General features: G+C 51.0%; 2 long non-coding RNA genes across 2 annotated transcripts in view; one reads left to right on the top strand and one right to left on the bottom strand.

Annotated features, from left to right (window-relative positions):
* Window positions 1–6459, bottom strand: part of LOC115080124 — a 7544-nt gene extending 1085 nt beyond the window's left edge. Inside the window, exons 1-2 of the long non-coding RNA XR_003853522.1 lie at window positions 6330–6459; window positions 3121–3337 (exon numbers count right to left, since the gene is read on the bottom strand). This is a non-coding gene — a long non-coding RNA (uncharacterized LOC115080124). The remainder of the gene's footprint in view (window positions 1–3120; window positions 3338–6329) is intronic.
* Window positions 6460–15119: 8660 nt separating this feature from the next.
* LOC115080125 lies at window positions 15120–21621 on the top strand. The gene is made up of 2 exons (XR_003853523.1): window positions 15120–15751; window positions 21049–21621. It is a non-coding gene; the product is annotated as an uncharacterized LOC115080125 (long non-coding RNA).
* Window positions 21622–22989: the final 1368 nt, after the last annotated feature.

Here is a 22989-nt window from a genome sequence, read left to right as displayed (position 1 = left end):
TGTTATCTATAAGAAAGTAATAGAACCTGCATCTATTCCTGTATAATGTTACCTATAAGAATAGAGAACCCTGTATCTATCCTGTATAATGTTACCTATAAGAATGGAAGAGACCCCTCCATCTATTCCTGTATAATGTTACACTATAAGAATGGAAGAGACCCCTCCATCTAATCCTGTATAATGTTACCTATAAGAATGGAAGAGGACCCCCTCCCATCTAATCCTGTATAATGTTACCTATAGAATGGAAGGAGGACCCCTCCATCTATTCCTGTATAATGTTACCTATAAGAATGGAAGAGACCCCTCCATCTATTCCTGTATAATGTTACCTATAAGAATGGAAGAGACCCCTCCATCTATTCCTGTATAATGTTACCTATAAGAAAGGAAGAGACCCTCCATCTATTCCTGTATAATGTTACCTATAAGAATAGAGAAACCTGCATCTATTCCTGTATAATGTTACCTATACGGAAGGAAGAGACCCTGTATCTATTCCTGTATAATTATACCTATAAGAATGGAAGAGAACTGCTGCCAACACAGCCTGACAGGAGACCCTACATCTATTCCTGTATAATGTTACCTATAAGAATGGAAGAGAACTGCTGCCAACACAGCCTGACAGGAGACCCTGCATCTATTCCTGTATAATGTTACCTATAAGAAAGCACGAGACCCTACATCTATTCCTGTATAATGTTACCTATAAGAATGGAAGAGACCTGCTGCATCTATTCCTGTATAATGTTACCTATAAGAAAGGAATAGAACTGCTGCATCTATTCCTGTATAATGTTACCTATAAGAATGGAAGAGAGCCTGCATCTATTCCTGTATAATGTTACCTATAAGAATGGAAGAGAGCCGGCATCTATTCCTGTACAATGATACCTATAATAGAGAACCCTGCATCTATTCCTGTATAATGTTACCTATAACAATGGAAGAGAACCCTGCATCTATTCCTGTATAATGTTACCTGTATACAAGGAAGAGACCCTGAATCTATTCCTTTATACTGTTACCTATAAGAATGGAAGAGAACTGCTGCCAACACAGCCTGACAGGAGAGACCCTGCATCTATTCCTGTATAATGTTACCTATAAGGAAGGAAGAGCCCCTGCATCTATTCCTGTATAATGTTACCTATAAGAATGGGAGAGAACTGCTGGCAACACAACCTGACAGGAGAGACCCTGCATCTATTCCTGTATAATGTTACCCTTAAGAATGGAAGAGAACTGCTGCCAACACAGCCTGACAGGAGAGACCCTGCATCTATTAATGTATAATGTTACCTATAAGAATGGAAGAGAGCCGGCATCTATTCCTGTATGTTACCTATAAGAAAGGAATACAACTGCTGCCAACACAGCCTGACAGGAGAGACCCTGCATCTATTCCTGTATAATGTTACCTATAAGAATGGAAGAGACCCTGCATCTGTTCCTGTATAATGTTGCCTATAAGAAAGGAAGAGACCCTGCATCTATTCCTGTATAATGTTACCTATAAGGAAGGAAGAGAACTGCTGCCAACACAGCCTGACAGGAGAGAGACCCTGCATCTATTCCTGTATAATGTTACCTATAAGAAAGGAAGAGCACTGCTGCCAACACAGCCTGACACGAGAGACCCTGCATCTATTCCTGTATAATGTTACCTATAAGGAAGGAAGAGAACTACTGCCAACACAGCCTGACAGGAGAGGCCCTGCATCTAATCCTGTATAATGTTACCTATAAGAATGGAAGAACTGCTGCCAACACAGCCTGACAGGAGAGAGACCCTGCATCTATTCCTGTATAATGTTACCTATAAGAAAGGAAGAGCACTGCTGCCAACACAGCCTGACACGAGAGACCCTGCATCTATTCCTGTATAATGTTACCTATAAGAGCGGAAGAGACCCTGCATTTATTCCTGTATATGGTTACCTATAAGAAAGGAAGAGGCCTGCATCTATTATGTAAAGTGTTGCCTATAAGGGGTAAAAGTGCTGCCAAAACAACGGAGACTCCTCCGCCTCGATTCAGTCTCCTCAGGAATTACAAAGCACTATGTAAAGGGGAGAAAAATAACCAGAGCGCATGTAAGTCAGTCAATACAATAAAATGGCAGCTAATTTGGTTAAATTGAACTATTAACCAGTCTTTCCAGGAGCATAGAATGTATATACATGGGTGCGTTTTATGTCTATGCAAGTGTGTGTTGTAAGTTCATATCATTTATGGTGTGTGCATGTGTGACTGGTGCCTATATATGTGTGTAGTATATGTGGGTGGTATATACGTGTGCTTTGTATCTTTATGTATACATATTTACACTGTGGTTGTGTGTATATTTATATATATATATATATATATATATATATATATATATATTTGTGTGCACTCTTCCCTTCTATCTTGTCAATGAGTGTCCTCACTCCAAACATTTTGTAGACCTCGAGTCCTGGGTGGGGGCATCAGCCTTTTCCCACTTTATAAAACTGCTGAATGAAATGGGGTGGGGTGTGCAAGAAAGCAGTAAGGTTGGCATATTTTGTCCCCTAAATAAGGTGGGGTTAAAGATGCTTGGGTGTTTGGTTCTCTTTTGCCTTTTAGCATCTGTGTTTGGATTCTTTGCTGACTCCCTGTATCTGTATCAGGGTTTTTATGATATTTGTATCCTCATCTGCTTTAGGATGGTTTTCTGGGAAATGGGCTCTCAGATCTGACAGTTAGTAGTGTAAGCAGAGGCCGTGTAGGACATTACACTTTTTTACTGGTTCTTGCATGTACAAACCGACTGCAAACACAAACACCAAGGATCAGATTCCCCTCCACTCTCTTTACTTGAACCTGAGGCCGGTTTAACATGGAAGTGCAACAGAATCTGGGGCCATCCATTGCCTTGTCTGCTTTCAGCCAGGGCTTGAAGTTCATTAACGTATTTTGAATCATTTTTATTTCCAGCCCAACACCATTTACAGGCTTAAAACTAGGTTTAAATGGGTAAATCTGCTTTACCTCATTGTCAATAATTTTATCTACATTAAGTGCACTTCACAGGTAAATAACTTTAGAAAACTGCTCCAATAGCATCTTACACTGACGTGCTCAACTCACCTGTAAATGTTGATTTTAGAGCTTGAATGGTGATCTTTGCAGCGGTGATGGGGTATTTAGTGCAGATGAACATGTGTAATGCAATCTGGTCAGGCCTCACATAGCTAATCCTCGCTCCTTTTACCCCAGTACTGTATGAGCTTTCCAGACCAATCAGCTCCCTTCTTCTGAAGACGTGACCTGGATGCTCTCCAAAGCTCATGTAGAATGATAATTCCTGTGTTGGTCCAAGAAAAGGTGTCACAGCTTAGGGAAAAGGCTATTATTCAGGACTAGAACACTACTTGTTCAATTATGTATTTATATAATTCTGAAATAACTCAAATGTTTAGTAATATGTATGTTTGTATCCCTTTTATCTAATAGAATAGACAATATATATAGCGATATATGTGTGTATGTGCATCAAAACTATGTCTTTGGCACAAGCACTTCCCACAGGACCTATCACTAAAGCATGAACATTGAAAACAGCCATCCACTGTTGCACCTGCAGGATACTGGGGCCCCTCAGATCCAGCTATCTTCAGGTCAATAGCCATTCCCCACTTCTTAGCTTAAACTACTCAAAAAAGTAGTAAACAGCTAACATACCAAACACTTTACAAAAACATATTCTATATCCATCCCAATTCGGATTTTGCAAGTTCATCAGCACCAAAACAGTAATCTCCCTCACCGCCAGTTCAGAGGCATAGATAATGGGCAGTCCTATATCTTAGCAATGTTGGACATCTCTGCAGCATTTGATACCACTCAAGATCCTCATAGACTAACCGAAATTGGTCTAACTGGCACAGCCCTACACTGGTTTGTCTCATATCTAGACAACAGATATCAAAGTCAAAATAGGCAACAGCAAATCAACCTATCAAACTCACTCAAGAAGTGCCCCAAGGTTCATCTCTTCAACATCTACATGCTTCCCATATGTAAACTTATCCAACCTAGGGTTCACACTTCCATCTATGCAGATAACGTCCAAATTCTAATCCCTATCACTGAATCTATCCCCAAATCTCTCCATGGGAAACCCACCTCAATACTATCAACCAATTACTCACCCAAATGAACCTTGCCCTGAATACTTCCAAAACCAAACTCCTAACCATATCCCACAAACTAAGTCAAATGACCCTTACTGACTTAAACTCCATTGGCTACTCATAAGCTTTAGAATCTTACACAAGACTCTCACCATCATTCACAAAAGCATTCACAAACAGATCCCTATCAATCTTCCATGCCCACTCACTATCCACACCTCGAGACCTATCAGAGAAGCCTACAGGGATCACTATACACCCTCCCAACCAAATCCACCTTTCATGCAGCCACCAGAGAACGAGCCCTCTGATAGCAGGGCCAAAACATCTGGAATGCCACGCCCCCCTGATCTAAGACAAGAACCCTGTCTACTGATGTTCAGAAAAAAAAGCTCTACTTGGCTGTTTCAACAAGCCTTCCCTTAATTCAGGGCCATCTCAGTTATAAGATATTGCCATGCTGGGTCAGACCAAGGGTCCATCAAGCCCAGCATCCTGGGCTTGATGGACCCTTTATCCAGTGCTCTCCTCCACAGATATTGTGAATGGATTAGTTTCTGCTATAATTAGAGTTATCTTCTGCTATTGGCTCCTCTTCTCCCCAGTTCCATTACCCCTGTTTGATTGTAACTTTTGCCTTCCTCTATGTTTTGGTTAACCTTATTATCCTTTGTTTCTTGTAAACAGATATCTGTATCAAATGTTGGTATAAAAAAGCACTAAAATAAATAAATCCTAAGCTACCCATAGCTCAAGAGGCAAGAGACCTAGGTGTAATCTTGGACAGCAAACTAAATCTAAAAAAATTCATTAATTTGACATTAAAAGACTGCTACTTTAAACTACATGTAGTAAAAAAATAACACCCCTCCTACAGCAATGATTTCTCCTAACCATCCTTCAAGCATTCGTCTTCTCCAAGATAGACTACTGCAACACTATACTACTGGGACCCCCAACCACAACACTCAAACCCCTCCAAATGCTACAAATTTCCATTGCCAGAGTCCTCACAAACATCACTCCCATGGCTCCCAATGCAATTCAGAATCCTCTTCAAGAGTCTTACCACAATACACAAGATCATACATAATCCAAACACACTGGACAAACCCCTCCTTCAGCTTTCAAAAACCAAAAAGCCACAAGACCCGCAGACACCGAGACCCTACCAACACCCTCACCCAAGCTAACTCACCTGAACTCTACCAGGGAACGAGCACTATCAATTGCAGCACCCAACTGGAATTCCATGCACCAAGAGCTACATCTAGAACCCAACACCCAAAACAACAAAAAATCCCAAAAAACCCAAACTGAAAACCTGACTGTTCAAACAGGCCTTTTCATATCCCTCCCCCTTCACTACCAAGCCCTGAAATTAGAGCATCCTACAATACATGCCCTTGTGTATAGTTCTCTGCCCCCTCACCAACTAACCAGCCTTCGTAGGCTTGCAAGACCTCACACACAAGCTAAAGAATAAAGTGTCAGAGCCCTCCCAAATGCTTATAACCTTCTTTAGCTTGCAAGACCTGGCACACAACTTAACACTGCTAGAGGACACATCAGGCCCTGCCTCACACTGGCTGCAGGAGTCTAACCCTCTGCCAAAGGTCCCAGGTCCACCAGCAGAGATGAAGCATTTTAAGCAGGGCTCTGGCAGGTCTGATTTGTTCTCTAACACTATATTAAGTTTCCTCTCAACTCTCATCAGCCCCTGTCCATCTGATTGACTCCACTGCTCCATTTTCCAAACTGGCTCCCTGGCTACTAACACTCCCAGGAACATCAAAAGTCCAAAGGCTCTCAGTTATAAAATTTCTCCACTGGTTCCCCTTGCGGGATTCAAACCCTCATTGGGCTGGCAGGGAGGCACCAAGCCCAACCAGTGAGTGCTGAGCCTGGCTTCTCCCCTTGAAGCTTCATCTTTATGTCACAGACCTCTTCTCTCCCTGCCACAAGTCCTAACAAACCAAAAAAAAAATGTCCTAAAACAGGCCAGCAAAGAACTTAAGTGCAGCCCTGCTGGCCTCTGCCTCCTCCCTCCTATCTCTGCTCTCTACCACACTCCCCAGAAATACCTCCACCCAATTGGCAGCCTTGGAAATAGTTCATTAGCAATAAAAACAAAAAGGGAAGATTTGGAATCTGCACACTCACCTTCTCTGGTACCAGGGTTTCAGTCCTTTCTCCCACAGTAAAGCAGTCCTCAGCAGCATCGGGCAGCCAGGTCCCACTCCCTCCTTTCCAGTACCTGGAAAGAGACTTGAAATGCTTTGCCTTGGCTCCTTTTTTTATAGGATGGAGACTCCTCCCCTGCTGGCCAGGGATTGGTTCCTGGGGCCCCACCCTCTTCCTTCCCCTCCCCTGCTGGCCAGGGATTGGTTCCCGAGGCCCCACCCTCTCCCTCCCACACCTGTGTCTCAGGTTTCTCCGATGCTTCAGGGGGAAGGAACCAGCCCGACTGACTCTGTGTCACCTGGTATTTCTTCCCCCTTTCCCTGCAGATTTTTGGTTCCGGGGATTTTTTGTTTCTGGGGTTTTGACCTACCTCCCTGCACTGTATACTGACCCCGTCAGACACCTCCCCACTTTTTCAGGAGTCTTGCCCTACCCCCTCCCTGAACAGGAAGTCAGCATTTCCATGTTTCTTTCCCATAAACTTTTTCCTTTCAAAATCCCACCAGTCCCTTCCTGATTATTGTGATCCCATCTTGCCTCCCCCCACCACCTCCGTAAAGATATCTTTACCAGGAGCACCACAGCCTCCCAGGATCCACCGGTGGCTCAGGGCTCAGAAGGAGCCATTTATAAGCCACACGGTTCACATTCAGCCTCGGTTTTATTTAAACACACTTCTGTGTGATTTTTATTACAATAAACTTTTTTTTATCAGGAAAACAGTCCACAATGTCTCTATCCATCATAATTCAGTCATCAGCCGAAACAAAGTACAGAGCAATATCCCCAGCCCTTCCTTTATTCCCCCGCCCCGGAGAATGCTCGGATTTCCCCTTCTCCTAGGGCTTCCCTATAGTTGTAAAGGATCCAGCCTGTTTCTCCATATTGCAGCTGGGGACAGAGGCTCCGGGGTTTTTAACCCTCTTTCCACGACTCTCTTGTATTACACCATCCAGGAATTAACAGCTCCTCGCCCACAATCACAAGAATGAAATGTTCTCTCTTAAAATAAAAAAAAATTTCTAATGCAGAGCTGTGTGTGAGGGTCTCAGTACTGGAATAGCAGGAGGTGCTGCAGGGTAGGAGGGTATGTGAGGGTCTCAGTACTGGAATAGCAGGGGGTGCTGCAGGGTAGGAGTGCGGTGCATTGGTAGAGCTGTATGTGAGGGTCTCAGTACTGGAAAAGCAGGGGGTGCTGCAGGGCAGGAGTGAGGTGCATTGGTAGAGCTGTGTGTGAGGGTCTCAGTACTGGAATAGCAGGGGGTGCTGCAGGGCAGGAGTGAGGTGCATTGGTAGAGCTGTGTGTGAGGGTCTCAGTACTGGAATAGCAGGAGGTGCTGCAGGGCAGGAGTGCGGTGCACTGGTAGAGCTGTGTGTGAGGGTCTCAGTACTGGAATAGCAGGAGGTGCTGCAGGGCAGGAGTGAGGTGCATTGGCAGAGCTGTGTGTGAGGGTCTCAGTACTGGAATAGCAGGGGGTGCTGCAGGGCAGGAGTGAAGTGCATTGGTAGAGCTGTGTGTGAGGGTCTCAGTACTGGAATACCAGGAGGTGCTGCAGGGCAGGAGTGAGGTGCATTGGCAGAGTTGTGCGTGAGGGTCTCAGTACTGGAATAGCAGGGGCTGCTGCAGGGCAGGAGTGAGCTGCATTGGCAGAGCTGTGTGTCAGGGTCTCAGTACTGGAATAGCAGGAGGTGCTGCAGGGCAGGAGTGAGCTGTATTGGCAGAGCTGTGTGTGAGGGTCTCAGTAATGGAATAGCAGGAGGTGCAGCAGGGCAGGAGTGAGGTGCATTGGTAGAGCTGTGTGTAAGGGTCTCAGTACTGGAATAGCAGGGGGTGCTGCAGGGCAGGACTGAGGTGCATTGGCAGAGCTGTGTGTGAGGGTCTCAGTACTGGAATAGCAGGAGGTGCTGCAGGGCAGGAGTGAGGTGCATTGGCAGAGCTGTGTGTGAGGGTCTCAGTAATGGAATAGCAGGGGGTGCTGCAGGGCAGGAGTGAGGTGCATTGGCAGAGCTGTGTGTGAGGGTCTCAGAACTGGAATAGCAGGAGGTGCTGCAGGGCAGGAGTGAGGTGCATTGGCAGAGCTGTGTGTCAGGGTCTCAGTACTGGAATAGCAGGAGGTGCTGCAGGGCAGGAGTGAGCTGCATTGGCAGAGCTGTGTGTAAGGGTCTCAGTACTGGAATAGCAGGGGGTGCTGCAGGGCAGGACTGAGGTGCATTGGCAGAGCTGTGTGTCAGGGTCTCAGTACTGGAATAGCAGGAGGTGCTGCAGGGCAGGAGTGAGCTGCATTGGTAGAGCTGTGTGTAAGGGTCTCAGTACTGGAATAGCAGGGGGTGCTGCAGGGCAGGACTGAGGTGCATTGGCAGAGCTGTGTGTGAGGGTCTCAGTACTGGAATAGCAGGAGGTGCTGCAGGGCAGGAGTGAGGTTCATTGGCAGAGCTGTGTGTGAGGGTCTCAGTAATGGAATAGCAGGGGGTGCTGCAGGGCAGGAGTGAGGTGCATTGGCAGAGCTGTGTGTGAGGGTCTCAGAACTGGAATAGCAGGAGGTGCTGCAGGGCAGGAGTGAGGTTCATTGGCAGAGCTGTGTGTGAGGGTCTCAGTAATGGAATAGCAGGAGGTGCTGCAGGGCAGGAGTGAGCTGCATTGGCAGAGCTGTGTGTCAGGGTCTCAGTACTGGAATAGCAGGAGGTGCTGCAGGGCAGGAGTGAGGTCGCCCGTATGACATAATGAGGTTAAAGGTAGCGTCGGCGCCATTTTGAAGATTGGCAATACGGCCCACGTGCAGGAGGTCGCTCCCGGACCCCCGCTGGACTTTTGGCAAGTCTTGTGGGGGTCAGGAGGCCCCCCCAAGCTGGCCAAAAGTCCCTGGGGGTCCAGCGGGGGTCCGGGAGCGATCTGCACGCATGACGTCGGGAGCCAGGAACCAAAATGGCACCGGCGCTACCTTTGCCCTGTCACATGATAAGGGCAAAGGGCCACCGGCGCCATTTCTCAACGCAGCCGTGGCCAGAGAGCTGGAGATCACGTCGGGACCCCCCCCCCCCACTGGACCCCAGGTAAGTTAAAACTTTTGGGGGGGGGTTCGGGAGGGTGGGGGATTTGTTTTAAAGGTTCGGGGTGGGTTTTAGGGTTTTTTTGGTGTGCCGGTTTTCCCGCGCCCTATTTAACGATACAATACAAATGCCCCTGACAATAAATCGGGGGCATTTGTATTGTATCGTGCACTCTAACGATTTTGGATGATTTTAAAATTATCTGACGATAATTTTAATCGCTCAAAAACGATTTACATCCCTAAGGAGACAGACACACACTAGTTCTTTTATTAAACAGTATATTGAACCACCAGAGGTGGCAGTAGTGAGCTGGAAGCGCCCGGCTGGGCTGAGGTCCCTCAGGTACTGGAACAGCGATCCCTGCTTCCCTGTACGTACCTGGATCAGTCCAGACAGTGGGTTATGTCCCTGGAGGACTCTACCAGCGGGGGTGTTCCCCCGATTTTGGTGCAGGAACCAAGCACCCAGAGCCAGGGAGCAGGAACCACGCCGCCCCCGAAGCGCACCCGAGCAGGCCGAGGTTCTCTCCGGAGTTTATCCTGCTCATGCATACCGCTTATCTGCAGGGGCTGGAAGCACCTGTGGGGACCCCCCCCCCCCCTCCTAAGATCCCTCGGATGTCGCCCTCGACGCCGGCCCCCCCCCCCCCCCCCCGACCCTCCGGGAGTGGGGGCCTCCCGCCTTCCTACCCGGGTCCGATCCACGCCCGCGGCAGTGGGGGCGGTGCCAAACCCAGCGGGACATGGACCTGACCTCCCGGATGGGGGACAAGGGGACGGCACGCAGGACGGGGATGATCCGTGTACCCTACCCCTCTTCCAGAGGGAAGAGCTGGACGACCTCATCCCGCAGATCATCCAAGAATTAGATTTGGACCCACCACCAGACCCGCCTGCCCCAGTAGCTCCCGCTGTCGTCACTTCTTCAAGGAAGGGAGATCCTGTCCTGGTGGCACTCCGGCCGAGGGCTCGGGCTTTTCCCATTCATGGCTCGTTTTTACAACTTCTCACCAGGGAATGGGACACCCTGGAGGCCTCCCTGAAGAGCAGCCGGGCTATGGAAAAGCTGTACCCGCTCCCCGAAGATTTTCTGGACCTCATCAAGGTCCCAAAGGTGGACTCCGCAGTGTCGGCGGTCACGAAGAGGACGACTATCCCAGTAACGGGAGGTGCGGCGTTGCGGGACACACAGGATCGTAAGTTGGAAGTTTTCCTTAAGCGGGTCTTCGAGGTCTCCGCACTGGGTATGCGGGCGGTGATGTGCAGTTCGCTTGCCCAGCGGGCTAGTCTCCTTTGGGTGCAACAACTCCTCACGTCTCAGGTCCTGCCGGCCGATGAGGCTGCCCAGGCAGATCGGCTGGAAGCCGCAGTGGCGTATGGGGCGGACGCCTCGTACGACCTCTTTCGGGTCCTCGCAAGATCCATGGTTTCGGTAGTGGCAGCACGACGACTACTGTGGCTACGCAATTGGGTGGCTGATACGTCCTCTAAGTCGAGTCTGGGCTCTCTTCCCTTCAGGGGCAAGTTCCTCTTCGGGGAGGATTTGGACCAGGTCATCAAGTCCCTGGGGGAGAACGCTGTTCATCGGCTGCCGGAGGATAGGTTTCGACCATCCAGAGCATTTTCTTCTTCTCGGACCAGAGCCAGAGCGCAACGGCGCTACAGGGGATACAGACAGGCGGGCTCCCGGCCATCCACCCCCAGGTCTCAGCCCTGGTCGCGCTCCTTTCGCGGGCGTCGGCCCGCACGCACTACTCCCGGAACCGGGAACCCCTATACCAAGTCTTCACAATGATGCCAGTCTCGCCCACTCCCCTGTCCCCAGGATTGGGGACCGACTAACGTATTTCTACGCGGAGTGGGCACGGATCACCTCGGACCAGTGGGTCCTGGATACCATAAATTGGAATTTGTCCGCCCCCCGCAGGGAAGGTTCATCTTTTCCCCCTGTGGCTCGGACCTCAAGAGAGGAGCGGTGCAGCTGACTCTGGACAGACTCCGGGAGATAGGCGCTATTGCGCCCGTGCCCTTCGGAGAGGTGGGCTCGGGCCACTATTCCATCTATTTCGTCGTACCAAAGAAGGACGGTTCCTTCCGGCCTATCCTAGACCTCAAGGAAGTCAACAAATCCCTTCGAGTCGTTCGGTTCCGCATGGAAACGCTCCGGTCAGTGATTGCGGCGGTGCATCGTGGGGAGTTCCTCGCCTCCCTGGACTTAACGGAGGCCTACCTGCACATTCCCATCCGCCCGGACCAAAACCGTTTCCTTCGTTTCAAAATTCTGGACCAGCATTTTCAGTTCACGGCTCTCCCGTTCGGATTGGCGACGGCGCCGCGCACCTTCACCAAGATCATGGTAGTCGTGGCGGCAGCTCTCTGGAAGGAGGGCATCCTGGTTCATCCTTATCTGGACGATTGACTCCTCCGGGCGAAGTCATTCGATCATGGACGCTCAGCGGTGACTCGAGTGTAATGGTTTCTACATTCCCTGGGATGGGTAGTGAACTTCTCCAAGAGCTCCCTCATGCCCACCTTCGACACCCTACTGGGCAAAGTTTTTCTGCGCCAGGACAAAGCTCAATCCTTGCGGGATCACACACGACGGTTCGCTGCGTTACCAGAGCCCACCCCCTGGGACTACCTGCAACTCCTGGGAGTGATGGGGTCCACCATCGACCTTGTACCTTGGGCTTTCGCGCACCTCAGGACCTTACAGTGGGCGCTCCTCTCCCGTTAGAAACCAGTATCGCAGGACTACCAGATGATTCTCCCGCTCCCGCAGAATGCCAGGGACAGTCTGGGCTGGTGGTTGGATCCGCCGAACCTGGCCCGTGGCGTGTCCCTCGATCTGCCAAATTGGGTGGTGGTGACCACCGATGCCAGTCTAGCAGGCTGGGGTGTGGCCGAATGGAAGAAGATCGCCGGTCCAGCAATGTCACGGGCCTGCAGCCGTCCGGATGAGATGCACAGGGGATGGAGCAGGTCAGGGCAATAAGGAGAAATGGGCTGGATCCTTTACAACTATAGGGAAGCCCTAGGAGAAGTGGAAATCCTAGCATTCTCCGGGGCGGGGAATAAAAGAAGGGCTGGGGATATTGTTCTATACTTTGTATTGGCTGATGACTGAATTATGATGGATAGAGGTGTTATGGACTTCCTGTTTTCCTGATAAAAAAAAAAAGTTTATTGTAATAAAAAACACATCGAAGTGTGTTTAAATAAAACAGATGCTGAATGTGAAACAGGAGACTTGTGGCTTATAAGCACCTCCCTCTGAGCCCTGAGCTACTGATGGAGGTTGGGAGGATGCTGTTCTCCTGGTAAAGATATCTTTTCGGAGGTGGGTGGGGGAAGACGTTTTTACTCCCTGAAAAGGTGAAATATAAGTTCCGAAAAGTACTTGGTGTGAAAGCCTCGCTGACCCACGGGTTAGGAGCCGGGTTAGTAACAGTGAGGTTGTGGGTTCGAAGCCCCACCAGCTCAGTAACACCGTGGGGTATAACATCCTCTCCGCGACAGAGGATGTTACTAATCACAAGGACTAGAAAGGGATAGTTTTGGGGAAATTTGGGCCATTTTGAATGGTAGAAAGTAGTAAAAGCCGCAGCTGCTGGTGGCTCTTATTATTATTTTATATGGTTGCGAGCGCGAGACAGGCAGGGTCGGAGCCTATCACAGGAGAGCCCTGCTGCAGCCCCGCCCCTTCCTGCTCCTGCGATTGGACGGTAGGGGCGAGGAGGCGGGGCACAGCACAGCCGGGTCCCAGCCGTTCCTTCGCAGCGAGCAGGAGCTTCAGAGAGCCCCAGAGAGACGGATCCAGGCCCAGGGGCGAACGTAGGGAGAGGCGCGGGCAGAGGGGACGTGGAGGGAGGGACCGGGTCCCAGGATCTCACCCTCTGTCCGGCCGCGACCTGCAAAGAGCCCTACACAGAGAGAGAGATCGCGGCCCAGGGGAGAAGGTGGGAAGAGGCGCGGGCAGACGTTGGAGAGGAAGCGTGGAGGAAGGCACCGGGGGACGTGTGCGATGCTGCTGTGTGGGGATCGCTCCCTTATGCAGAGCCCTTCAGCAGCTCATAAAGACTCTGAGGAGCTCTGCTTTCCTATGGGAATCTAACGTTTTGCTGTTTAATGCGGCGATCGAGGAGGCTCCTGCACAGGTCAAGCAGTTCATGTCTCAGGTTCTTAAGGCTGCGAGACGCTCGGATCCGGCCGAATGGAAGAAGATCGCCGCTCCGGCAATGTCGCGGGCCTGCAGCCGTCCGGATGAGATGCACAGGATAGAAAATTTCACGCAATAAGTTAAAAACAGAGCCGATGCTTTTACAAACCTGTGGAAGTGGAAATCCTAATATTCTCAAGGGCGGGAGGGGTAATGAAATAATGGTTGAGGATATTCTATACTTTGTATTTCCTGTCGATTCTAGCTGATTGCATTATGATGCTGTTTTCTAAAGAAAAAAGTTTATTGTAAAAACAAAACAAAAAAAAACAAATCCCATTGTGTTTAAATAAAACAGAGGCTGAACCGTGGGATTTGTGACTTATAAGCGTCTCCCTCTGAGCTCTGAGCCACTGGGGGATGTTGGAAAGCTGTAGTGCTCCTGATAAAGTTATCTTTCCGGAGGTGGTTGGGGGAGGCGTTGCTGTTCCTTGAAAAGGTCAAATATAAGTTCCGAAAAGGAATTGGTGTGAAAGCCTCGCTGACCCAAGGGTTGGGAGCCGGGTTAGTATCGTTGAGGTTGTGGGTTCGAAGCCCCACCAGCTCAGTAACGTTGAGGTTGTGGGTTCGAAGCCCCACCAGCTCCGAAACACCGCGGGATGTAACATCCTCTCCGCGACAGAGGATGTTACTGAGCCTCTATGGCAGAGAGGATGCTGCACCAGCTCAGTTCGAAGCCCCACCAGCTCCGTAATACCATGGGTTGTAGCATCCTCTCTGGTCAGAAAGGGGAAGTTTTGGTAAAATTTGGGCTATTTTTTTCCTAGTAGAAAGTAGTAAAACCCCCAGTCTGCTGGTGGCTCTTTCTTGTTATTAATTAAGGCTCTTTCTCATTAGAGGTATTCACCGGAATATGCTTGGAACACAGGTCTAACTGACCCCCCCTCCGCCCCATCCACCCGCACCACTTCCCTACACTGGCCCCACCTAGCTTCTGGCTAAGCTAGACTCGAACCCGCGCCCTCCTATATTCGAGTAAATCCCTGTAACGGAGCCATCGGACAGAGCTGCTGAGCCACCAGTCAGCTGGGTACAGATTCTCCCGGGTTTTTACCCCTTATTCTTCTCCTAGCACAGGACTCCAGCCTAAGCACCAGCCCTTCACAGCCGGCTCTGCAATCTCCGGGCAGCCGGGGACAGAGGCTCCGGGGTTTTACCCCTCTTTCCACCACTCTCTTGTATTACACCCTCCGGTGATTAACAGATCCTCGCCCGCAATCACAAGAATGAAATGTTCTCTCTTAAAATAAAAGAATCTTTCTAACGCACACAGTGCGCGGTGAAACCTCCTCCCCTATGCAAACATTAAACGTGAGAGATTACGGGTTTCTAGCAGGGGCTGTTAGACCCGGGCTGCGGGGGAGCTTCTGAGCCATCTCTCACCGGCACAGACCGTCCAGCACTGCCCTGGGAAAGGAAGCCCCCAGGACAGATTTAGCCTTCCCCGTGTGCGATATTTACCGCTCATTCTCTCACACACATCGCATCCCTCGGTCATTCATTCATTTGTTTATTTAACCGATTTCTGGTTCCATGCGAACACCTCTGTCACAATCAGACCGTGAACACGGAGCAGTGAGAGCAGGCTGGCGGGAAGAGCCGCTTAAAACCCGGGGACCTTTGCTTAAAGCCTGGGGAGGGGGAGGCCGTAAAGGGCAGCTCATGCCTGGGCCAGAACCCGCGCTTCCCCCCAGCCTTAGCCCCCATTGCTCCTTCCGTGCTAAGCGGCTTTTCCCGCACGGCGGCCGCTGCTCGTTCTCGGAGCGCACGGCCAAGCTCTCGGTCACCGACCGGAAGCTACAGCTCCGCCATGGTTGTGAGGGCGAGACAGGCAGGGTCGGAGCCTAATCACAAGAGAGAGCTCTGCTGCAGCCCCGCCCCTTCCTGCTGCTGCGAATGGACGGAAGGGGGAGGAGGCGGGGCACAGCACAGCCCGGTCCCGGCCGTTCCTTCGCAGTGAGCAGGAGATTCAGAGACCCCCAGAGACGGATCCAGGCCCGGGGGAGAAGGTAGGGAGAGGCGCGGGCAGAGGGGACGTGGAGGCAGGGACCGGGTCCCAGGATCTCACCCTCTGTCCGGCCGCGAGCTGCAAAGAGCCCTACAGAGAGAGAGATCGCGGCCCAGGGGAGAAGGTGGGGGGGAGGAAGGCACCGGGGGACGTGTGCGATGCTGCTGTGTGGGGATCGCTCCCTTATGCAGAGCCCTTCAGCAGCTCATAAAGACTCTGAGGAGCTCTGCTTTCCTATGGGAATCTAACTTTTTGCTGTTTAATGCGGCGATCGAGGAGGCTCCTGCACAGGTCAAGCAGTTCATGTCTCAGGTTCTTAAGGCTGCGAGACGCTCGGATCCGGCCGAATGGAAGAAGATCGCCGCTCCGGCAATGTCGCGGGCCTGCAGCCGTCCGGGTGAGATGCACAGGATAGAAAATTTCACGCAATAAGGAAAAACAGACCCGATGCTTTTACAAACCTGTGGAAGTGGAAATCCTAATATTCTCAAGGGCGGGAGGGGTAATGAAATAATGGTTGAGGATATTCTATACTTTGTATTTCCTGTCGATTCTAGCTGATTGCATTATGATGCTGTTTTCTAAAGAAAAAAAGTTTATTGTAAAAACAAAAAAAAACAAATCCAATTGTATTTAAATAAAACGGAGGCCGAACCGTGGGACTTGTGATTTATAAGTGTCTCCCTCTGAGCTCTGAGCCACTGGGGGATGTTGGAAAGCTGTAGTGCTCCTGATAAAGTTATCTTTTCGGAGGTGGTTGGGGGAGGCGTTGCTGTTCCTTGAAAAGGACAAATATAAGTTCCGAAAAGCCATTGGTGTGAAAGCCTCGCTGACCCAAGGGTTGGGAGTCGGGTTAGTAACAGTGAGGCTGTGTGTTCGAAGCCCCATCAGCTCGGTAGTATAACATCCTGTCTGCGACAGAGGATGTTACTGATCACAAGGACTCGAAAGGGGTAGTTTTGGTGAAATTTGGGCCATTTTTCCTAGAAGAAAGTAGTAAAACCGCTTCCCTACACTGGCCCCCACCTAGCTTCTGGCTAAGCTAGACTCGAACCCGCGCCCTCCTATATTCGAGTAAATCCCTGTAACGGAGCCGTCAGACAGAGCTGCTGAGCCACCAGTCAGCTGAATACAAACGCTCCCGGGTTTTTAACTCTTATCTTTTAGGAGGTGGGTGGGGAGGCGTTTTTATACCCTGAAAAGGTCAAATATAAGTTCCGAAATGAGATTAGTGTGAAAGCCTCGCTGACCCAAGGGTTGGGAGCCGGGTTAGTAACATTGAGGTTGTGGGTTCGAAGCCCCACCAACTTAGTAACACCGTGGATTATAACATCCTCTTCGCGACAGAGGATGTTACTGATCACAAGGACCAGAAAGGGGTAGTTTTGGGGAAATTTGCCTGGTAGAAAGTAGTAAAAGCCCCCGCTGCTGGTGGCTCTTTCTTGTTATTAATTAAGGCTCTTTCTCATTAGAGGTATTCACCGGAATATGCTTGGAACACAGGTCTAACTGACCCCCCTCCTCCCCATCCACCCGCACCACTCACCTACACTGGCCCCCCCACCTAGCTGCTGAGCCACCAGTCAGCCGGTTACAGACTGTAACCCGGGTTTTTACCCCTTATTCTTCACCTAGCACAGGACTCCAGCCTAAGGACCAGCCCTTCACAGCCGGCAGGCAGCCGGGGACAGAGGCTCCGGGGTTTTACCCCTCTTTCCACGACTCTTGTATTACACCCTCCAGTGATTAACAGATCCTCGCCCGCAATCACAAGAATGAAATGTTCTCTCTTAAAATAAAAGAATCTTTCTAATGCACACAGTGCGCGGTGAAACCTCCTCCCCTATGCAAACAAACATTAAACGTGCAGAGATTACGGGTTTCTAGCAGGGGCTGTTAGACCCGGGCTGCGGGGGAGCTTCTGAGCCATCTCTTGCCGGCACAGACCGTCCAGCACTGCCCTGGGAAAGGAAGCCCCCAGGACAGATTTTGCCTTCCCCGTGTGCGATATTTACCGCTCATTCTCTCACACACACACATCGCATCCCTCGGTCATTCATTCGTTCATTTAACCGATTTCTGGTTCCATGCCAACCCCTCTGTCACAATCAGACCGTGAACACGGAGCAGTGAGAGCAGGCTGGCGGGAAGAGCCGCTTAAACCCCGGGGACCTTTGCACGGTTTGCAGGACTTGCAAGCTTAAAGCCTGGGGAGGGGGAGGCCGTAAAGCGCCGCTCATGCCTGGGCCAGAACCCGCGCTTCTCCCCAGCCTTAGCCCCCATTGCTCCTTCCGTGCTAAGCGGCTTTTCCCGGCAGGGCGGACGCTGCCCGCTCTCGGTCACCGACCGGAAGCTACAGCTCCGCCATTGTTGTGAGGGCGAGACAGGCAGGGTGGGAGCCTATCACAGGAGAGAGCTCTGCTGCAGCCCCGCCCCTTCCTGCTGCTGCGATTGGACGGCAGGGGGAGGAGTCGGGGCACAGCACAGCCCGGTCCCGGCCGTTCCTTCGCAGCGAGCAGGAGATTCAGAGACCCCCAGAGACGGATCCAGGCCCAGGGGAGAAGGTGGGGAGAGGGTGCGGGGAGGAAGGCACCGGGGGACGTGTGCGATGCTGCTGTGTGGGGATCGCTCCCTTATGCAGAGCCCTTCAGCAGCTCATAAAGACTCTGAGGAGCTCTGCTTTCCTATGGGAATCTAACTTTTTGCTCTTTAATGCGGCGATCGAGGAGGCTCCTGCACAGGTCAAGCAGTTCATGTCTCAGGTTCTTAAGGCTGCGAGATGCTCGGTTCCGGCCGAATGGAAGAAGATCGCCGCTCCGGCAATGTCGCGGGCCTGCAGCCGTCCGGGTGAGATGCACAGGGGATGGAGCAGGTCAGGGCAATACGGAGAAACGGGCTGGATCCTTTACAACTATAGGGAAGCCCTAGGAGAAGGGGAAATCCGAGTATTCTCCGGGGCGGGGGAATAACAGAAGGGCTGGGGATATTGTTCTGTACTGTGTATTGGCTGATGACTGAATTATGATGGATAGGGGTGTTGTGCACTTGCTGTTTTCCTGATAACTAACTTTATTGTAATAAAATCACATCGAAGTGTGTTTAAATCAAAGAGAAGATGGATGTGAACCGCGGGACTTGTGGTTTATAAGTGGCTCCCTCTGAGACCTGAGCCTCTCGTGGATCCTGTAGTGCTCCGGGTAAAGATATCTTTTAAGAGGTGGCGTTTTTACTCCCTGAAAAGGTCAAATATAAGTTCCGAAAAGAGCTTAGTGTGAAAGCCTCGCTGGCCCAAGGGTTGGGTGCCGGGTTAGTAACAGTGAGGCTGTGGGATCGAACCTCCACCAGCTCAGTAAGACCGTGGATTGTAACATCCTCTCCGCGACGGAGAAACTCAGGAAGACCGTGGATTGAAAGATCCTCTCCGGGACAGGAGAAACTCCGGGATGGAGAAACTCAGGAAGACCGTGGATTGAAAGATCCTCTCGGCGACGAAGGTACCGAGTAAGACAGGCGAAGGAGATACCCAGTAAGACCGTGGATTGAAAGATCCTCTGGGCGACGGAGATACCCAGTAAGACAGGAGAAGGAGATACCCAGTAAGAACGGATCAGAAGGACTAGAAAGGGGTAGTTTTGGTGAAATTTGGGCCATTCCTAGTAGAAAGTAGTAAAAGCCCCAGCTGCTGGTGGCTCTTTCTTGTTTCTTCTCTGGATCTGTTTCTCCTCTGGTGGCTGTTTCTCCTCTGGAGATTTCAATCCACAGTCTTCCTGAGTTTCTCCATCCCGGAGTTTCTCCTGTCCCGGAGAGGATCTTTCAATCCACAGTCTTCCTGAGTTTCTCCGTCGCGGAGAGGATGTTACAATCCACGGTCTTACTGAGCTGGTGGAGGTTCGATCCCACAGCCTCACTGTTACTAACCCGGCACCCAACCCTTGGGCCAGCGAGGCTTTCACACTAAGCTCTTTTCGGAACTTATATTTGACCTTTTCAGGGAGTAAAAACGCCCCCACACCCACCTCCTAAAAGATATCTTACCCGGAGCACTACAGGATCCACGAGAGGCTCAGGTCTCAGAGGGAGCCACTTATAAACCACAAGTCCCGCGGTTCACATCCATCTTCTCTTTGATTTAAACACACTTCGATGTGATTTTATTACAATAAAGTTAGTTATCAGGAAAACAGCAAGTGCACAACACCTCTCTCCATCATAATTCAGTCATCAGCCAATACACAGTACAGAGCAATATCCCCAGCCCTTCTGTTATTCCCCATCCACCTACACTGGCCCCCACCTAGCTGCTGAGCCACCAGTCAGCCGGTTACAGACTGTCCCGGGTTTTTACCCCTTATTCTTCTCCTAGCACAGGACTCCAGCCTAAGGACCAGCCCTTCACAGCAGGCTCTGCACTCTCCAGGCAGCCGGGGACAGAGGCTCCGGCGTTTTACCCCTCTCTTGTATTACACCATCCAGTGATTAACAGATCCTCGCCCGCACTCACAAGAATGAAATGTTCTCTCTTAAAATAAAAGAATCTTTCTAACGCACACAGTGCGCGGTGAAACCTCCTCCCCTATGCAAACAAACATTAAACATGGACAGATTACGGGTTTCTAGCAGGGGCTGTTAGACCTGGGCTGCGGGGGAGCTTCTGAGCCATCACACACCGTCCAGCACTGCCCTGGGAAAGGAAGCCCCCAGGACAGATTTTGCCTTCCCCGTGTGCGATATTTACCGCTCATTCTCTCACACACATCGCATCTCTCGGTCATTCATTTGTTTATTTAACCGATTTCTGGTTCCATGCGAACCCCTCTGTCACAATCAGACCGTGAACACGGAGCAGTGAGAGCAGGCTGGCGGGAAGAGCCGCTTAAACCCCGGGGACCTTTGCACGGTTTGCAGGACTTGCAAGCTTAAAGCCTGGGGAGGGGGAGGCCGTAAAGCGCAGCTCATGCCTGGGCCAGAACCCGCGCTTCCCCCCAGCCATAGCCCCCATTGTTCCTTCCGTGCTAAGCGGCTTTTCCCGCACGGCGGCCGCTGCTCGTTCTCGGAGCGCACGGCCGAGCTCTCGGTCACCGACCGGAAGCTACAGCTCCGCCATGGTTGTGAGGGCGAGACAGGCAGGGTCGGAGCCTAATCACAGGAGAGCTCTGCTGCAGCCCCGCCCCTTCCTGCTGCTGCGAATGGACGGCAGGGGGAGGAGGCGGGGCACAGCACAGCCCGGTCCCAGCCGTTCCTTCGCAGCGAGCAGGAGCTTCAGAGAGCCCCAGAGACGGATCCAGGCCCAGGGGAGAAGGTAGGGAGAGGCGCGGGCAGAGGGGACGTGGAGGCAGGGACCGGGCCCAGGATCTCACCCTCTGTCCGGTCAGGAGCTGCAAAGAGCCCTACAGAGAGAGAGATCGCGGCCCAGGGGAGAAGGTGGGAAGAGGCGCGGGCAGACGTTGGAGAGGAAGCGGGGAGGAAGGCACCGGGGGACGTGTGCGATGCTGCTGTGTGGGGATCGCTCCCTTATGCAGAGCCCTTCAGCAGCTCATAAAGACTCTGAGGAGCTCTGCTTTCCTCTGGGAATCTAACGTTTTGCTGTTTAATGCGGCGATCGAGGAGGCTCCTGCACAGGTCAAGCAGTTCATGTCTCAGGTTCTGAAGGCTGCGAGATGCTCGGTTCCGTCCGAATGGAAGAAGATCGCCGCTCCGGCAATGTCGCGGGCCTGCAGCCGTCCGGATGAGATGCACAGGATAGAAAATTTCACGCAATAAGGAAAAACAGACCCGATGCTTTTACAAACCTGTGGAAGTGGAAATCCTAATATTCTCAAGGGCGGGAGGGGTAATGAAATAATGGTTGAGGATATTCTATACTTTGTATTTCCTGTCGATTCTAGCTGATTGCATTATGATGCTGTTTTCTAAAGAAAAAAGTTTATTGTAAAAACAAAACAAAAAAAAAACACAAATCCAATTGTGTTTAAATAAAACAGAGGCTGAACTGTGGGACTTGTGACTTATAAGTGTCTCCCTCTGAGCTCTGAGCCACTGGGGGATGTTGGAAAGCTGTAGTGCTCCTGATAAAGTTATCTTTCCGGAGGTGGTTGAGGGAGGCGCTGCTGTTCCTTGAAAAGGTCAAATATAAGTTCCGAAAAGTCATTGGTGTGAAAGCCTCGCTGACTCAAGGGTTGGGAGCCGGGTTAGTAACAGTGAGGCTGTGGGTTCGAAGCCCCATCAGCTCGGTAGTATAACATCCTGTCCGCGACAGAGGATGTTACTGATCACAAGGATTGGAAAGGGGTAGTTTTGGTGAAATTTGGGCCATTTTTCCTAGTAGAAAGTAGTAAAACCCCCAGTCTGCTGGTGGCACCGCTTCCCTACACTGGCCCCCACCTAGCTTCTGGCTAAGCTAGACTCGAACCCGCGCCCTCGTATATTCGAGTAAATCCCTGTAACGGAGCCGTCAGACAGAGCTGCTGAGCCACCAGCTGGGTACAAACGCTCCCTCCCGGGTTTTTACCTCTTATGTTTTAGGAGGTGGGTGGGGAGGCGTTTTTATTCCCTGAAAAGGTCAAATATAAGTTCCGAAATGAGCTTAGTGTGAAAGCCTCGCTGACCCAAGGGTTGGGAGCCGGGTTAGTAACAGTGAGGTTGTGGGTTCGAAGCCCCACCAGCTCAGTAAGACCGTGGGTTGTAACATCCTCTCCGCGACAGAGAATGTTACTGATCACAAGGACCAAAAATGGGTAGTTTTGGTGAAATTTGGGCCATTTTCCCTGGTAGAAAGTAGTAAAAGCCCCAGCTGCTGGTGGCTCTTTCTTGTTATTAATTAAGGCTCTTTCTCATTAGAGGTATTCACCGGAATATGCTTGGAACACAGGTCTAACTGACCCCCCTCCTCCCCATCCACCCGCACCACTCACCTACACTGGCCCCCACCTAGCTGCTGAGCCACCAGTCAGCCGGTTACAGACTGTAACCCGGGTTTTTACCCCTTATTCTTCTCCTAGCACAGGACTCCAGCCTAAGGACCAGCCCTTCACAGCCGGCTCTGCACTCTCCGGGCAGCCGGGGACAGAGGCTCCGGGGTTTTACCCCTCTTTCCACCACTCTCTTGTATTACACCATCCAGTGATTAACAGATCCTCGCCCGCAATCACAAGAATGAAATGTTCTCTCTTAAAATAAAAGAATCTTTCTAACGCACACAGTGCGCGGTGAAACCTCCTCCCCTATGCAAACAAACATTAAACGTGCAGAGAGTATGGGTTTCCAGCAGGGGCTGTTAGACCCGGGCTGCGGGGGAGCTTCTGAGCCATCTCTCACCGGCACAGACCGTCCAGCACTGCCCTGGAAAAGGAAGCCCCGAGGACA

Source organism: Rhinatrema bivittatum, chromosome 19, assembly GCF_901001135.1.
Source record: "Rhinatrema bivittatum chromosome 19, aRhiBiv1.1, whole genome shotgun sequence".
Classification (NCBI taxonomy): domain Eukaryota; kingdom Metazoa; phylum Chordata; class Amphibia; order Gymnophiona; family Rhinatrematidae; genus Rhinatrema; species Rhinatrema bivittatum.
The sequence above is the reverse complement of the archived record's forward strand: the minus strand, read 5'-3'. Positions and strand labels throughout refer to the sequence as shown.